General features: G+C 37.6%; 1 long non-coding RNA gene across 1 annotated transcript; it reads left to right on the forward strand.

Moving 5' to 3' along the window:
• The first annotated feature begins 3,352 nt into the window (after nt 1-3,352).
• On the forward strand, nt 3,353-18,167 carry LOC140781197 (uncharacterized). Its single transcript, XR_012107669.1, has 2 exons — nt 3,353-4,791; nt 17,579-18,167. It is a non-coding gene; the product is annotated as an uncharacterized lncRNA (long non-coding RNA).
• Nucleotides 18,168-18,394: the final 227 nt, after the last annotated feature.

Here is an 18,394-nt window from a genome sequence, read left to right on the forward strand (position 1 = left end):
TTATCTTTAATTTATTATTATTTATTTTATAAAATTTTGGGTTGTCACATTCTATTATTTTTAAAATAGTTTCATCTCCTAAATTTCGTAATCTCATAAAATAATACTTAAAATTAGTAAATAGCCATAATTAATTTCTATAGGAGTAATGTACTTTTTTCAAAAGAAGCCAAAATATAGCTCTATTTCATTTTGAAACCCCAACTGTGTAGTATTGTAAACACACATAATATATTTATACATATATTTTACTAGAACAAAAAAATTATACCAAATTAAAAAAATTGAGAAAAATATCATCTCACCCATACTATAACTGTCAGCAATAAAATAAGATAAAATATATGTAAACCAACGAAATAAAATAAACTAAAACCTCACAACTTCTAAAAGAAAGACAACAAAAAGGAATAGTCTATGTTTCATTGAAGCAATTCATTCTGAAGTATGGGCATTGAGCGAAGGAAGCAAGCCATGATAAGAGCTAAAGAGCTTGGAGTTCAAAAGGTAGTCTTTGAAACCAACTCTCAAATATTAATTTAGCTTCAAGTTCACGAAAACACAAAGGAATCATAGATGATTGCAAGCACCTGATTCTTGCTTTTACAAATTTTAAAATATAATATATCTACCATGATGCAAATAATGCTGCTCACTGGTTGCCATGTTATAATAAATGTATAAATTTTATTTCTTTTGTTGAGATGGCTCAGGGATGTCTGAGTTCTAAACCATTTTGGTTAGAAATGTGCTTGAGATGAGTCATTTCAAGTGCTGTTCGATTGTATTTTAAGCATTTAACCTTTTTTAATAAAATATTTGTTAAAAAAAAAGAGTTGTCTAAGTGGATAAGAGTCATCTTTCTTAACAGACTGGTTTTAGCCTTCTTCAGTGTTTTCTCCCCTCCTACTCCTAAGTGCTACTTAGGAGATAGAAAGATATTATTGATACCACAAGTAAATAATTAGCCAAATCCTCCATGAACTTTTAAAATCTTTGTTAACACCTCTACATTCCCCATGGTCCAAATCTCCACTAGCTTTTTAGGGTATTTGAATAACCCCTAACACTCTCTAGTTGTTCAAGCATTTCTTTTGCTCTGAGTGCAAAAATTTGTGCAGAATCAACTTCTCCCTATTATAGAAGTGACAAAATTATGTCCCCCCAACTAACCCTTTTTAATTAGATTGTCTCTTGTAACAAACCTATAATTGCAACAAAGCCAAATAAAAGCTTTATTCTTCAAGGGAATCCTTATTTCCAAAGCCTAGGGATTATTTTAGATTTGTTTTCCTTATTATTTAACAAAGTATATAAGGAATTGTGACAGTCTACAGAACGATTCCTTCAAGATCTAGATTTATTACATCAAGCAGTCCGCGCAACCAAGGGCAAATATTCACCAAATATTTACCAAATATTCTCCCATAGTTAGAAAATTATGAAACCAAGTGGAATCGATCTGTAACTCCCTGATCTACATTTTTTGTACGTCATTCGCAGATTTAAACTGCAACTAGGATGAAAACATGATATATTGCGGATAATGGTGGTAGTGACGGGGGAGTGGATGTTAGAATTATGGATAATAATAGAGATGAGGGTGCATAGTTGATGTTTTTAAGTGATAAAGATGAAGGAAAAGAAGTAGTCTAGATCCCAATGAAGAGGGAGGACTCGACAGACGAGGGAGATTAGAAGTTAGGAGAGACCTTGCCAACGGTAGAGGTGGTAGGTTGGTAAAGAGGAAGGAGGGAGATTAGGGTAGAGAGAAGATAGAGAGGCAAGAAACCAATATTTTAATAGCATAATAATTTTGGCTACCATCCACACCTTTATAGAGGCTAGCCAACAAGCCAAAATAATAATTATTAACCCTAATTCTAGTGGACTCCGGCCAATTGCGTTCGAACGCACAAAAAGCGTTCTCTATCGATGCGAGCATGATGTAGATGTTCAAACGCACTCGACTGCGTTCGAACGCACATTTCGCGTTCTCTATTTTTGCGAACTAGATGCAAGCGTTCGCAAAGTCGTTCGAACGCCCCAACTATGTTCGAACGCAACCTACAAAAAAATTATTTTAATAAAAATAAATAACTAATACAATAAGAAAAGACTCTAACTAAGTGTATCAAATTGACCGTATAAATTCTATTAGAACTTAATCTCCAACCAACAATATTTGTCTGATGTTTGCAAATAGTAGCAAAATTTAGATAAGAGAGTTTATGTGAAAATACACTTAGTCAATTTGATACGCTTAGTATCACAAAAATTTGATACACTTAATTAAAACCTAAGATTTATCATTTATCTTCTAAGTTATAAGGATTCATTAATTTATTTTAGATTTGATTTAAAAATATTATATTTTACCAACAAATTTTTAATTAAATTATATTGAGTTGGATAAATGTAAATTTGATCGAAGCTTATGAATACAAAACCAAAGCGGCCTCATTGGGTGTAAATTTGGGCGAGATGACAAGATATGTTTTGGCATAGTGAGATTTATGATATCTTTAAAAGTATATATATATATATATATATATATATATATACACACGCTAAAGCTAAGTAATCAAGTTGAGCTCGAGTGGGCTAAGTCTGACTTGATTCAGCTTGATAATTTTTCGAGCCAAAAATTCAGCTCAACTTGGCTCATTTAGAGCTTGAGCTGAGGTCTAAATGAGCCAAGTTTGAGTGGCTCATAAGCCACGGAGCTATTTTGATAGCCCTATCCTCATAATTTTGTGATACCTTGAACTATTGTCCATTTTCACGTAAATTCTCTTATTTAATTTTTGTGACATCTCCACTCCATTTATTTAATATTCTTTCCTTCTAATAATGTTGATAGAAAACATCAAATGACAATCTTATCTAAAAGGTCAAAAAATATTTATATGACAACCACGTAATATTTTTTTAATAAGAAAATCCAAAGGGCAATGATCCACTTTGTTGAGACGTGATTTAGAAAAGACCAGACTAGATAGGAAGCCCTTAAGAACATCATCGCACTATGATCCATAATAATTAATGGCAGAAATATTTAACATATTTTATATCTAAAATTTAAGGGGTCAATGTGTCATGAAAAATAAAAGAAATTCTAAGTAAAAATGAGCAATAGTTAGGAGTCTTAGGTGTAATTATCGCTAGGTCTATTTAGACTTTAGCATTTCTTGTGGTAATGAAGCCAAATTCCAGGCCCCGGGGTAAAGGCACCTGGGCTTCAGCATTTAGAGGCCTGGGCTGGAGGGAGATATGGATAGTTTGGCCTTGGATCGTGCTGGAATTAGATAAATGGGTTAGGGTTAATTAATCTCTACTCGCCGGTCGCTACCTAAAAAAAAAAATTGTCGCAGACCTGAATCCCTCGCCGCTCTCTTTGCAATTGTGCCCTCCTCCTCGAGGAGGTCGACCAGATTAAACTCCCAATCCCAAATTTCTTTCTATAATTTGTCTGTTCTAGAACCAAATCAAGATTCGATTCTTTTTTCGGTCCTTTCTTTCCTTGATTTGCCGAGTTGAAGAAATGCTCCGGTGATGAACCGAATCTTCCGGTGTTGCCTTATTATCGTTCCAATTCCTGAATGCACCCTCTTGGGTGTTGTATTCTCTGTGGAAATGAAGGGACATCTGAGGAGCTTCCTTTTGTAAATGTGGAGTCTTGGAGTTTTCAGCTTTTTCTTGGCTAAATTTTTTGGCTTTTTTTATTTTTTTTTCATAGGCAGTAGATTTATCTGCTCTCCCTGCATTCTTTTATGTGCTTTTTCTTTTATTAAATTAGCTTTCTTGATTTATTTTTATTTTGGCATTTTGGTCGAGTATGCTGACTAGAATTGGTGCTGCCAATTTGAATTACTCAAATCTGAATTGCATTCTGGCTTTTGGGTTCGTGATTTAATTGGATTAAAAGCTCATTTAGCGAAAGCTAGCAGGAAAAAAGAAAAGGTGCTTGATTAGTCCATAGTTGATTTGGTTTAGTTAAGCTCCTAAAATAGTTACTTTATAAGATTTGCATAATGTGGATTTGGTTCGAGGAGGTATCTCAAGTAAGGTTAATTCTATATATATGCTAAAGAGTAACATGTATCTAAATGTTCTTTAATCTGTCAGAGAAACGCAACATACTTGTAACTTATATATGAAAATTGTTCATCCTAAGCATTGTTCATCTATACTTAATCCATCCTTTTCATTTAACTCCAGGGTCATAGGCCTGATAATTGTTGTTTTCACTAGCTGTGACAGTGTTAGAACTTTCACGTCGAACTTTGGGTTATCTGTTTTCCGGATTAAGTAATTGACAATTTGATTGCACATCCAAATTCTGCTGATGAGCTTCAAAAAGTCATTGAGGGTTCAAAAAGTCATTGAGGGTTATCTATGGTGTTCTTAGACATTTGTGAAAGCGCTAGAACTCTGATGTTGAATGGTTCAATAAAAATTGGTTGGTGGAATCAAGCAAGCAGCTCAGTTTGGATCAATTATTGCTTTCTGTCTCCATGATCTTGAGCTACAAATCTGTTTCCAAGACCTAGGACACGTGCTCCTTTCCTGCTTTCAAGTTCTTCCACAGAAATTTGAATGATGGAAATGCATTGAATGACTTAAGGCATCATCAACCAATGTTACTTCTCTTGTTTTTTGTTTTTTTTATCTTTGTTTTCTATGTTAGCTCTTATGTTATGCAGGCATCATCAACCAATGTTAATCGCTCTGTGGCAGTAGGGAAACCTCCACGGTGTGACCATTGCATTTTCCTGAAAAACTATAAAGGTAAACCTACTTTCTTTCTTCTCTCTCCCAGAAGATAAAATTTCAGTCTTTTGTCTTTCCTACTGAGCTTAATGTATATGATCTGTTACTTGATTGTTTTGAATCTTTAATTTGATAAGGATCTTCAATGAAGATGCTATTCTTGGTCAATTGAATGTTCCCTCAAGAGATAATCCTGCAGTTCTGCATGAAAATGATGACCATGAGTTAAGCAACATCGAGAAGCTACCTTCTTGGAACTTCAAGAATCACTTAATCATCTGCTAAAAAATTTCCACTCTCCAGCAGCTTAAAAGCTTATAGTATATGAAGAGAGTAATTATTGTTCAGTTTACCTAACTAAGCTGACTTTAGTAAGATCTGGCAATAGACAATATATGATTCGAATGATTCCACAGAAGACTGAATGAAATAATGTGAATAACATTAGTTTAAGAGCAAGGTAATCAGCTCTTGAAATATGTTATAATTCACAGGAAACTCTTATAAAGTCATGCCGTGGCTTTATAACTGCATGTTGATTTTGATATGTCCAAATTCATTTGTTCTGATCGTGAACTGTACCAGAAGCAGGGCAATTTGGTAATGAGTATCTATGAGAAACTTATTCATGTGATTAAGCAGGTGACCTACTTATTATCCTAGTTCATTATATAGTTCCATCCTTCCTGTTCTAGCATACATGAAAACTCATATGTAGTGTCATTGAATTTTGATGATCTTCTGAATTTTTCTGCAGATGTATAATTGTTTTATGCTAAATATAAACTTTCAACAAGTATCATTTGGCAGAAAATGATTAGTCTTTTCATGTTACAATGGTTAAATCAAAATTTAGCAGCTTTGCAAGACAGTAACGCGTCACATGTTTTCTGATGTATTGTACAGTGTACTACTTTATGGGTTTAGACAGAAGCATGAAAAAATGCTTGTGTTGGTATAGCTCAACTAAATGACTATGACCTTTTTTTCCTGGACTACAAGATGCATAACATTCAGTTTTATTAGAAACTCCCAAGTAACTGTTTTTTTGACTAAGGGGCCATAACAGGATCCTCAATTTTGCGAGCCAGTAAGACAAACATGATGAATTCTTGCTTTTGTCTCCTTTTCAAATTCTTTTAGGTTTATGATCTGTGAGCCCCTTTTGTTAGTTACATTCTTGTGACATATGTTAGTTAATTTAGGATGCAAAGGACTAATCTTGATCTTTGTACCTTCCAAGATGAAAGGCTCAAGTTTGAGCGTTTAAAAGTGGTCGCATCCCTATCAAAAAGCCATAGCTGACCCAAGATGATAAATTCAGGGATAGTCAGATTGCAACAATATAAAGATCAGCCCAAATTCTCCTTAGGGCAAAACTTTCGAGATCTGCAGAAAATTTAATCGTCCAATAGATCTTAACTTGGACGGATTGTTTCTCTTGAAGTAAGGAATCTAATGCAACCGAGATCACATCGATCGAACTTGTAGATCAAAAGTTATGGGAAAAAAATTGATCATGGGTTAGATGGTGGCATGAGGGTAATGTGAGTAATGGATAGGGAAATAATGGTTAGGTTTTGTGGAAGATAGTGGCTATGTGATAAGAACGGAACGTCCTCTTCGATATCTAGACCGGTTGCAGGAAATCAGCTCGCACAGTCGAGAAAAAATATTCACCAGATATTCTCTCATAGTTAGAAAATTACGAAACCAAGGGTGGTCGATCCATAACTTTCTGATCTATATTTTTGGGTATTTATGCCCTTCATAGATTCGGACTGCAACGAGGACGAAAATATGCAAGAGTGGGAGTGATGATGGTGGTGACGGGTGGATGTGATGATAAAGTTAGGGATGATAGTGGAGATGAGGGTGGATGGTTTATAGAGTCTAGGTAGGGGTGAAAACGGATCGGATACGGCTCGGATAGTACTCAACCCATATCCGGATCCATATTTTTTATCCGGATACGGATTCGGATACGGATATTTGACGGATAGCAAAAATTAAAACCATATCCTAAGAAAACGGATACGGATAATTTTCGGATACGGATCGGATAGTTTTCAGATACGGATCGGATAGTTTCGGATACGGATCGGATAGTGTTCGGATAAATTTTCGGATCTTAAACAAATACGTATCAAATTTTAACCAAATTAATATGAACTTACTACGAATATCAATCAAGTCTAAAACCATTCAAATACAATTTGAACAAAACTTAAAGTATTTGAGAACTGATTCATCGGCAAAAAGATAGTAACGGTGCAAAAAGAAAAAACAAAAGAAATTATAAACTTTAAACAAACATAATGTGCATAAACTAATGATCTAAACCTTGATCAAAAAATTACAACAACAACAGTAATGAGATTCTAACTTTGTCAACCATAAAAACAAGTAAAATATTTTTGCACAAGTTCATATTGTCAACCATAAAAGCAAATATAACATTGTTGCACAAGTTCACATTGTCAACCATAAAAGTAAATAAATTATCCTAACACAAGTTCACATTGTCAATCATAAAAGTAAATAAATTATCCTAACACAAGTTCACATTGTTAACCATAAAAGTAAATAAATTATCCCAACACAAGTTCACATTATCAACCACAAAAGTAATTAAAATATCCATCAAAATAAAGTTTAGGGTTGACACAAGTTTATATGAACTTCAACAAATAAAATTAACTAAGTTTAAAAAGTATCAACATCCCAAAGTTAGAGGAACAAAACATCAAAACATCCAACCATTCAAACAATCCTCCTCTTCAAGTGCATCTGTAAAATAAATGAAACTAAATTAACCAACTTAAAAGTAATATAAAGAAACTAGATTAATCAACTTAAAATATAAAGTGAAAAATACTTACAATATGATTACTCCCCATTTAAATCAACATCTTCAGATTGTTCAACATCATGAATAATTGATGCTATTTGTCCTAATAAGAAAAAAGTATATGAACATTAGTAAACAATACTATTTTATAAAATACTATCGAATATTATAATCATTACCTTTTCTTATAAATCTTATCCAATCTTGAGTGCATACTAAAGCTTCCACTGATTCGGGATCCAACTTGCTACGATAAGCATCAACTACTCGGCCACCTGTACTAAATGCAGATTTAGATGCAACTGTGGCGACCGGAATTGCTAACTACATCACGGGCAACTCGTGATAATATATGATACTTTCCACTACCTTCCGTCTTCCACCAAGATAATAGATCAAATTTCTTGTCATTACGTTGCCATAAAAGTGAGGCATCCTCAATATATTGATCCAAATCTGTCTTAATAGATTGTTGTTGACATTCCTCACTTAAAAATTGCTCTAAATCTTCATCAACATCAAAATCAACTCTACCACTCGCAACACTTGGCTATTATTTATATTCACATCCGGATCGACGGGGAAGAAAATTTGGATGCATATTCATTATACAAATTCCTTATGACTTCACGAACTTCCTCAAGTTCCTTAACACCACCAAGAGGATAAATTTTAGGAAAGTAATACACCATAAGTTTCATCTTATACTGAGGATCCAAAAATGAAGCCACTGCTAGTATAAGATTGCATTGCTTCCAATATTTATCAAATTTGTCTTGCATTGATGTTGCCATAGAAAGGACAAGTTCATCAAAACTTTTGCACCATTCTTTAATTTGCAACTGAATAGCACAAAATTTTTTGAAAAATAAGTTAGCTGTCGGATATGAAGTTCCTGAAAGCAATTCAGTAATCGTATGGAATGTTTTCAAACATTTGCATAACACTGCTGCTTTATCCCATTGCTCATTTGTTGGGCATACAGCAAATTTAATTGGATCAGCACAATAAAGTCTCTTAAATGCATTGCTATAATATATAGCATCTTTAAGCATCAAATATATAGAATTCCATCTTGTAGATACATCAATTGAAAGAGACTTATTGGTATCTAAATTGCATTCTCTTGCTCTTTTGAGAAACTCCTCCCATTGTAAAGGTGAATTTTTGAGAATTACAATAATATGACGAATATTCTCCACTGCATCTTTTATTTTCTTCAAACCATCTTGCACAACTAAATTAATAATATGTGTGGCACATCTAACATGAAAAAATATGCCATCACAAACAAGAGCTTGTTGCCCATTCAGCCGAGTAACCACATCTCTAACACAAACATCATTAGCTCGATCATTATCTAAAGTTAATGAAAAGAGCTTCATGTCAATATTCCAATCAATCATATTCTTTAGAAATGCTTGACAGAGATTCAACCCTGTATGTCTTCCTTCTAAATGCATAAAATTTATGATTCTTTTCTGAATACTCCATTCATCATCAATGAAATGTATTGTAACACACAAATATCCTTTATTTTGTCTAGAAGTCCAGATCCATGGTAGCACTCATACGGCATAAAAGTGAAGTAAACATATCATACAAAATCTTCTTTTGCTCAACATATAGTTCCAAGATCTCTTTTTGATAGTAATCCGTGACTTTGTTGGAAAAGGGGCCGTAGAGATTTTATAAATTCAATAAAATACTCATGCTCTACAATAGAGAAAGGATATTCATGCATTACTATTGCCATGATAAGTTTTCTTTGACTTGTTTCTTCATTATATTTGTATGACTCTAACATTCCATCTTCTCCAACTTCTGTGAGATTGAGTACCATTTGCCCTCTATCTCTATTATGCTTATTCTTATAATGGTTCCTCAAGTGTGATGTTCCCATAGAACTTTCCCCACTAAATTGCTTTCGACAATATTTACATATTGCCTTGTACTTGCGAATTATTTTTCCATCAATTACTTCGTCTCTTCAATTTTCTCAAAATTATTCCGGACATCCGATGTCAACTTCTTCTTCTTTGTTCTATCATCATTAAAAACACTACTTGAGGTGTCACCTTGAACCGATGCACTTGTAGATGCCATTGACTCCTAAACATAGATATTAAAACTAATTACAGCTAAAACATTAAAGATCAAAGCATAAAAGAGAGAATACATTAAATACAAATATTCTTACCAGTCTAATAATTTTTGAAAACTAATTATTCTTCCAAATAATTTGGACCAAATTGCAAAAATATCAGACAAGAGAGGAGAGAAAATAACTAGCTGCAAAATATGCAAACAGAGGCAATTTAGTCAAGCATGTAAAACATAAATGCCATGCATGTAAAACATGTCATTATTAATGTAATACTTCTACTATAAGAGAATATGTAACAATCTTCAAGTTTGATGTGTAACAATCTTCAAGTTTGATGGATAAGACATGATACAAATACATTGATAAGGTAAATCTTCAAGTTTGATGTGTAACAATCTTCAATTATACATGTGAGACAAATGGTTGTAGGGTTTACAAAGATTTTTAAATCTATTTTCTCTTGAACAAATCTTGTCCCTTTGATTTCCTTAAAATGAAATATTGATAGGCAGAAAGTCTATTGTTCTTCTATTCTGAAAGAGTGCTATTAGATTGAAAAGCTCAATTGAAATCAACAATGCCCTATTTTTTGCTTAGGTTACCTAGAAACTAGATAAAAGTTAAATATACTAGTTTGTTATGAACTCAGACATGCTAATAGTAGGTCTACTTAGATAAGTAACAAGAATAGTCTTGTCAGGAGAGGTATATTAACCTTTATTTTTTGCAATAATTTAAGTAAAAATTGAATAATGAAGTAATATGTTTCGTGGATTACTTGTCTAGTACTTCATGTTAAGAAATTAAATGGTAGTCTCACTTGTTTGCATCATTATCATATATGGATGATCTGAGTGAATGATAGGAAGAAATCAAAGTATGACGATCGATATATAACAAATATTGACCCGTAACTACTCTCGATGGGTTATAGATTGAAATTATTTTTGAAAATGGATCAACATCAACATCAGCATCCAAAAACGACCAACTTCAAAGTGATCTTCCACATCAAAGTTGTTTGTAAGAAACTCATACACGCTATCGTCCATGCTTTACATCTTTACGCTACCGGCAAAGATTTGTTTACTCGGCCTTCTTTTCTTGATATTGAAACAACCAACATCAGCATTATTCAATCTATTCTTTGGCCTTCCACTTGAAGTTAGTCTCTGAATCTTCAATTGTGCTAGTAACAGCAAGAGTCTCAAGAGACTAGAAGCATGAGTACATAAAAGCATGAGTACCTCACCTTAGATGGAGGCGGCGCCGTGGCTAGCAGTGAGGCTGTGAGGGCGATTGAGATTTGGGGGCGATGGAGATTTGGCTGGAGGCGACGGGATCGAGGACCCGTGGTCCGTGGAGTGAGGCCGGTGGAGGAGCGCCGAGGTCGACGAGGGAGGGCCGGTGGAGGAGAGCCGAGGTCGACGAGGAAGGGCCGGAGGAGGGAGGCGGTGAAAATGGGTGAGCCGGTGAGGCCGTGAGGGCTAGCAGTGAGGGCGGCGCCGCGGGTAGCAGTGCGGTCGATGGAGATTTGGGGGAGGAGATGGTGAGTAGATGAGAGATAGAGGTAGGGTTTAACTTTAGTTGGGTATTTATTAAGCGGGTAAACGGATATCCGTTATCCGAATCCGTATCCGATAAAATCAACTAAACCCGTATCCGTATCCGGATCCGGATTTTTTTCTAAAAGGCTATCCGTATCCGGATCCGGATCCGGATATTTTTGGAAATAGCTATCCGTATCCGTATCCGAATCCGGATCGGATAGGATTTTCCTATCCGTATCCGATCCGATCCGGATCGGATAGCGGGTCGGGTCGGACTTAATCCGACCCGTTTTCACCCCTAAGTCTAGGGGATAAGGATGAAGGGGGAGAAGTGATCGAGATCTAATGAGGAGGGAGGATTCGACAGACGAGGGAGGTTAGAAGATAGATGAGACATTGCCAACGGAAGAGATGGCTGGTTAGTAAAGAGGGAGGAGGGAGATTAGGGTAGAGAGACAAGAAGGAAGATAGAACCCAATAATCTTTCCACATAATATTTTGGTTGCTATTTACACCTTAAGAGGCTAACTAAACAAGCCAAAAATAATAATTATTAACCCTAGAAATAGTGGTTTCTCGCTGATTGCGTTTGAACGGGGTCGATCGCATTTGAACGCACAATTTGTGTTCTCTGTTGATGCGAACATATGCAGGCTTTGCACGCGGGCGTTTGAACGCGGTCGAGCGTGTTCGAACACACAATTTACGTTCTCTGTCGATGTGAACGTCTGCAGACGTTCGCAAGGGCATTCAAACGTGCTCCTTCCCGCTTTCAAACATACAGAAACCTTATTTTTCCTTGGAAATAAACAACTAGTATAATAAGAAAAGACTCCAGCAAGGTATATCAGCCCACCATGCTTCCCTCACCTTGTCCTCAAGGTGCAAAGTTAGAGAAAAGCTTCAAGTTGTCCGTCTCCAGCTCCTATGTTGCCTCGTCGGATGGCTTGCCAAGCCACTCGACTAGTACCTCTATCTCCAATTTGGCACCATGACATCGACAACGCCTCGCAAGTGCACGAACCGGCTCCACAACCGCTGTCCCCTCCAATGGCTTGGGTAGAACTGATCCCACGACCTGGTGATCTCTAATCCGCTCCCTCAGTAATGAAATATGAAAGACCAAGTGTACTCTTGACTCCTCGGGCAACTCTAAGCGGTAGGCAACCGGATCGATACGTCGCTCTAACACCCGAAACAGACCGAAGTAGCGATGTGCTAACTTCTGGTTTCTTATCGGACGTAAGGTCACCTGTCTGTACGGTTGCACTTTCAAGAGCACCCAACTGTCGATGTCGAACTCCTGCTCCTGGTGGCTACAATCATAAACTTGTTTCATACAATTTTGAGCAAGTTTAAGATGGGCATGCAACCTCCTCAAACGTGGCGTCTCTATCCATCAATGCTAAGACTACCTCCGTCCGATCCGCAGATGCCACAGGGTCATAGGCGCGTAATGTCGGTGCTATGCGCCCATACACCACCTCGAACGGAATCATGCTAATACTGCTGTGGTGGGTGGTATTGTAAAACCACTCCGCCTATGGTAAGAACTCCAACTAGCATCTCAGCATCTCTCCCACAAAGCACTGCAAATACTGCTCAATGCCTCGATTGACCACCTCGGTTTGGTTGTTCGTTTGTGGAGGGTAGGTCGAACTGAGGTTCAATCGAGTCCTCTGCAATCTGAAGAACTCCATCCAAAATTCGTTAACAAATACACGATCACGATCGGAGACAATCGTGCATGGCATGGCATGCAACCTAGCAACGTCTCTTACAAAAATTTTAGCCACGGACTTGGCTGAAAATGGATGCGACAATGCGAAAAAATATGCATACTTACTTAATCTATCAACCACCACAAAAATAACTGAGTAGCCACGTACCAGCGGAAGACCTTCTATGAAATCCATAGAAATGTTTTCCTATACACGGTCCGGTATCGGTAGAGACTGAAATAATCCGGTCAGTTTCAATATGGTTGTTTTTGCCCTTTGACAGACTTCGCAAGCACAGACAAAAATTCTCACTTCTCGCCTTAGTCCTGGCTACGTGTAGCTCTGTGATAGCCTTCTATAAGTTCTTAAAACACTCTCATGATCGGCCTCTAGAATTTGGTAGAAGTGTTCTAACAATTTTTGCCACAATCCGTTGTTCGCGGGCACCCAGATGCATCCGCGGTCCAACAGTATCCCACCTCGGTTCTCTAACTCCGAATGGCGCTTCGGATCATCCAACACCTCCTATAACAACCTTCTAACATCCGGGTTAGATGTACATGCATAACTCAGCTCGTCAAGAAAAGAAAAAGTGGGAAAAGAAAAGGCTGCGAGCTCGGCGGTATCAGGTTGTCGCGATAGTGCATCCGTTGCTCTATTCTCCATCCCCTTCTTGTACTGAATTTCATAATCATACCCTAGCAATTTTGTGATCCACCTTTGCTATGCCAGAGTGTGAATATGTTGTCTCATAAAGTATGGAAGACTCCTTTGATCGGTTCGAATAATAAATTGCCTACCGATCAAATAAGGCCTCCATTTTGTCACCGCGTGGAGGATTTCTAACATCTCCCTCTCGTAAGTCGACAATTGCTGGGACTTCTATGATAAAGCCTTACTAAGAAAGGCTATGAGACGTCATCCTTGCATTAGTACAGTTCCTATGCCAACCCTCGACGCATTGCATTTCACAACGAACTCTTTGGTGAAGTCCGGTAGAGTTAGAATGGGCACCGTTGTCATTGTTGTTTTTAGTTCTTCAAATGCTGCAGTGGCTTCCTCCATCCATCTAAAAGAGTCTTTCCTCAGCAATGAAGTGAGAGGAGCAGCGATCTTGCCATACCCGACGATAAAGTGGCGATAATACCTGGTCAGCCCCAAGAAATCGTGCAATCCCATAGTGGAAGTAGGGATCGGCCAAGTTGTCATACACGCCACTTTTTGAGGATCCAGTGCCACTCCTTCTGCTGTTATGATGTGGCCTAAATACTCTACTTGTGGTACACCCCATAGGCACTTAGACTTCTTAATCTTCAGCTGGTTTTGCTACAACAAATTTAGCACATCCTCTAAATTTCACAAATGCTCCATTTTAGTCTTGCTGTATACTAAAATATCATCAAAGAATATCAAGACATACCGTCGCAGCAGAGGTCGAAAAATATCATTCATGAGGCTTTGAAAAGTTGCTGGAGCATTGGTGAGGCCGAATGACATTACCCGGAATTCGTAGTGCCCGTCTAGAGTTTGAAATGTGGTTTTGTGCACATACGCCGGGTGAACTCTAATTTGATAATACTTGGCCCTCAAGTCAAGCTTACTGAATATGGTCGCCCCTACAAGCTCGTCTAGTAGCTCCTCTATGACTGGAATGGGATATCAGTCCTTGACGGTGATAGCGTTTAGTGCCTGGTAGTCGACATAAAAACGCTATGACCCGCCCTTTTTTTGCACTAATAACACAGGCGATGAGTAAGAGCTATGACTTGGTTGTATGAGGCCTTGTTCCAACATCTCGGCCATCATTTTGGAGATAACCTCCTTCTGCACATGTGGATATCAATATGGTCTCACGTTCAACGGTGCAGCCCCGGACAAAATCTCTATGCGATGGTCCGCCGTTCGCGTCGGCGATAACTTCTTTGGTTCCTTAAACAGTCCAGCAAATTTATCCAATAAATTAGACACATTAATTGTAGTACTTGGACTCATTCGAAGCTCATCTCCAACTGGTCTTAACTGAAGAAGATAGGCTCAATCACTCGCACAAGGCAGCCCCACCATCAACTACATCGTTAGAATCGGCAGGGACCGAACGCCATCAAGCCGCACCACTTTGTTTCCTTGTAAAAATTTCATCCACATACTTCAGAAATTAAATGTGACGGGTCCCAAGCTCTGCAACCATTGAGTGTCAAGGACGATGTCCGCTCCTCGCAGCGCCAACGGATACAAGTCCACATTGATGTCGTGTCCTTGCACTCGTATACCGGCCCAACGGCACAAGCTCTTCGCTCGAAGCTTTGTGTCGTCTCTAATAGCAACCTCAAACTCCGCAGTCGGTTCAGCGTCCAAGCCCATCTTCCTCACCAACTTTTTGTCTAAAAAGTTGTGTGTACTCCCGGAATCGATAAGGATGTGCACACAATGCTTTCTAACAAGTCCATCAACCTACAATGTCCTCGGCGCGGAAGTACCCGAATATGTATGCATCGATATCTCAATTTGGATATCTTCCTCCGCGCGCTCCTCCACATCCTCGCCACATACCTCCTCTGCATACTCTCTATCACCAACTACCTCATCGTCCTTCTCAGGACTGTCGATGAGCATCACACTCCGGATCAGTTTGGAACACCGATGACCGGGGGTGAAATGTTCATCGCATCGAAAACAAAACCCCTTCGTCCTTCGCTTCTCCACCTGGGCAGGTGTGAGAGTTTAAACGGGGGTTCTTGTGCCTCCTCTAACATCGAAAGATGGTCTCAAAGGTGGTCGTGCCCCTGTACTAGTAGTCGCTGCCTTTGAACCTACAGAATTTTCAGCCAGCGTTCTCGGCACAAATTACCCATCTCGGTTATCCCAACTTGTCTTTGCTATCATTTTCAGAGCCTTGTACTTTTGCTCCAGCCTCATGGTCTTCTCAAGAGTGATAGGATAGAGAGCACGAACATGTCCTAAGTCGTCTGTTTCTTGCGGCGCCCCAATAGAAGCACTGAATAGTGCTCGTATCCCTGCGTCGTGGTCTACCTTGTACTGCATAGGCCACAGGAATAAATATAAAATGATGTTGTTCCATGGTGGTTTGAGTTAGAAGGCCCTGTTCCTCACGAAGAAAATTATTGAGCTATGTATCCAAGGAGAGGACAGATTCACGGTTCATAAGATTGGATATGGTGCCTTCGAAATCAGGTCTCAGTTTCATTAGAGTTTGATCCCTCTGAGTACAGATTGAACAAAACTAAGACCTTTGGATGGTAAGCCAGCATAAACTATATCAGTGTATTCAGCCCAAAGATTAGTGAATCTAGAGTAAAAATCAGAGATGGAAAGACATCCTGTTGAAGAGTAGCCAATTCATGTTCAAGATGGAACTGATGAGCAGTATTTTGTTGACTGTAGACCTTCTTCAAGTAAGTCCACATTTGAGCTGCAGTCTCAGAAGATTGAATGTTCGAGATGATGTTGGGTTCGACAAATTCTAAAATCCATACCATAACTTGTGTGTCCTTGACTTCCCACTTGGCATGTTGATCATTGTCTTTGTTCTTGTTAGGAGCTGGGTAACTTTCATCAACATGTTCCCACAGCTCCTTACCTGTGACGAAAATCCTGAAATGAAATGCCCATGCAGGGTAATTCTTGCCATTGAAACGACTCAAAGAAATATCAGACTTATCCGAAGACATGAGGTCAAGAGAACTTGAACAAGAATAACTGAGATTAAGAAACTTGAGAGCACGAGACAAATAGCAATTTAGAGCTATAGCTCTGATACCATGACAGTTTAGAGTTTTTGAAAAATAATCTATGTTTCTTCATTGACAATCTTCCATTATATGAACAATTTACAAGCTATTTTTGGAAAGAAATACAAGCTGATTTTCAGCCCCTACTATATATACGCCTATCTAAATATACCATATAGCTAGTATATCCTAATTAAGGAAGGAATAAATCTATATAATTATAACTGTCAAAGCTATAAATCTGCTAGCATTAAATGTCTAGATATTTCCTTTGACATTTCAAACCACCAACTAATGCATTTGATTTTAGATCATGATAGTTTATTATTAAGATGTCAATGAAATATGTATACATATTTGTGAATTATAAATTTATAATCTATTATTTTTATGGTTGTGAATTGCACTATTAAATTTTATAAATAATATATATATATATATATATATATAATATCGTATACAATTATTTTTTATTTTTTATATATTAAATTGCTAGACTGTCTTAGCGTCCGCCTTCTGCCTAGGTGCTAGACATTGATTTTGCTAAATTTATATGAATTTGACATGCAAAAATTTTATTTATTTTTAAACTCTTAATATTTTGTGTTAATTGTCTTTAAAAAAAATAGCATAATTTATTTACAATTTTATTATGTTTAAGATCTGATCCTCTATTTGAAAATTATTCGTATCCGTTAAGTTAATATGGTTTTAAATTTTGTTATTTGTCCAATATCCATATTTAAATTTGAATTTGGACATAAAATATTGATCTAGATGTAGGTTGAGCACTATTTGAGCTGTATCTGATCTATTTTCAACTCTAGGAGAAGATGTGGAAACCATCTCTAGTTGTGATCTCCGAGACTAATTTCTTAGTGGTGAAGTCGAAGGCTGTCGCAAACAATGGAATTCGAAGCGATGATGACAGCAGAGCGGAGTTGGTGACGACGGTGGTGGTAGTGTGACTAAGGTGAAGGTTGTCGACAATGGAGGTGAATCGGCTTGTGGAGGTGGCCCTATGGAATGGGTTGATGGTGCATCACAACCTCCTCGTGAAGGTGATGGAGTTGGGTCAGTGACCAGAGTCCTCTCAAAAGGTGGGGATGATGCTGGATCAGGCAAAGATGGACCGGCTCAAGGAGGAGAATTGATGCCTTGAGAAGGCAATGAAGTGGAGGATGATGGGGGGAAGCAAAGGGGTGGGGTGGTTTTTCTTATAGGTTTGTTATGTGAGGATAGGGGTGGGTGGTTCTCCAAGTGGTTAAAATGGGTTACGTGGCTTTTTTTATTTGATAAAAGGAGAGTGCATTAATTAACTGTCTTGCTGGCAAAACAAACCGCTAACATCAGTGTACAAAAGACATACTAGAGGGAGAGGGAAAGAGCCTTCCCAAGTACAATCGTGACTCGTTATAATTTGTCAACCAATCTTGGCAATTGGCTTCTCGGAAGATATGGGAGATGGTGAAAACAACAAAAGAAGAGAATAGGAACACGATATCTTCAATAAGAGTCATTATAGACCAAGGGGTAGAATGGACACTTTTCAAACTATTCACTTGTAGCAATGGGTCGGATTATGTGGCTTAGGTGAAGGCTTAGGTTTACTTGGTTTTGCATTTTGATAAAAAATATCCAAA

This window comes from Typha latifolia, chromosome 2, assembly GCF_019914945.1.
Source record: "Typha latifolia isolate L0001 chromosome 2, TyphaL0001v2, whole genome shotgun sequence".
Lineage (NCBI taxonomy): Eukaryota > Viridiplantae > Streptophyta > Magnoliopsida > Poales > Typhaceae > Typha > Typha latifolia.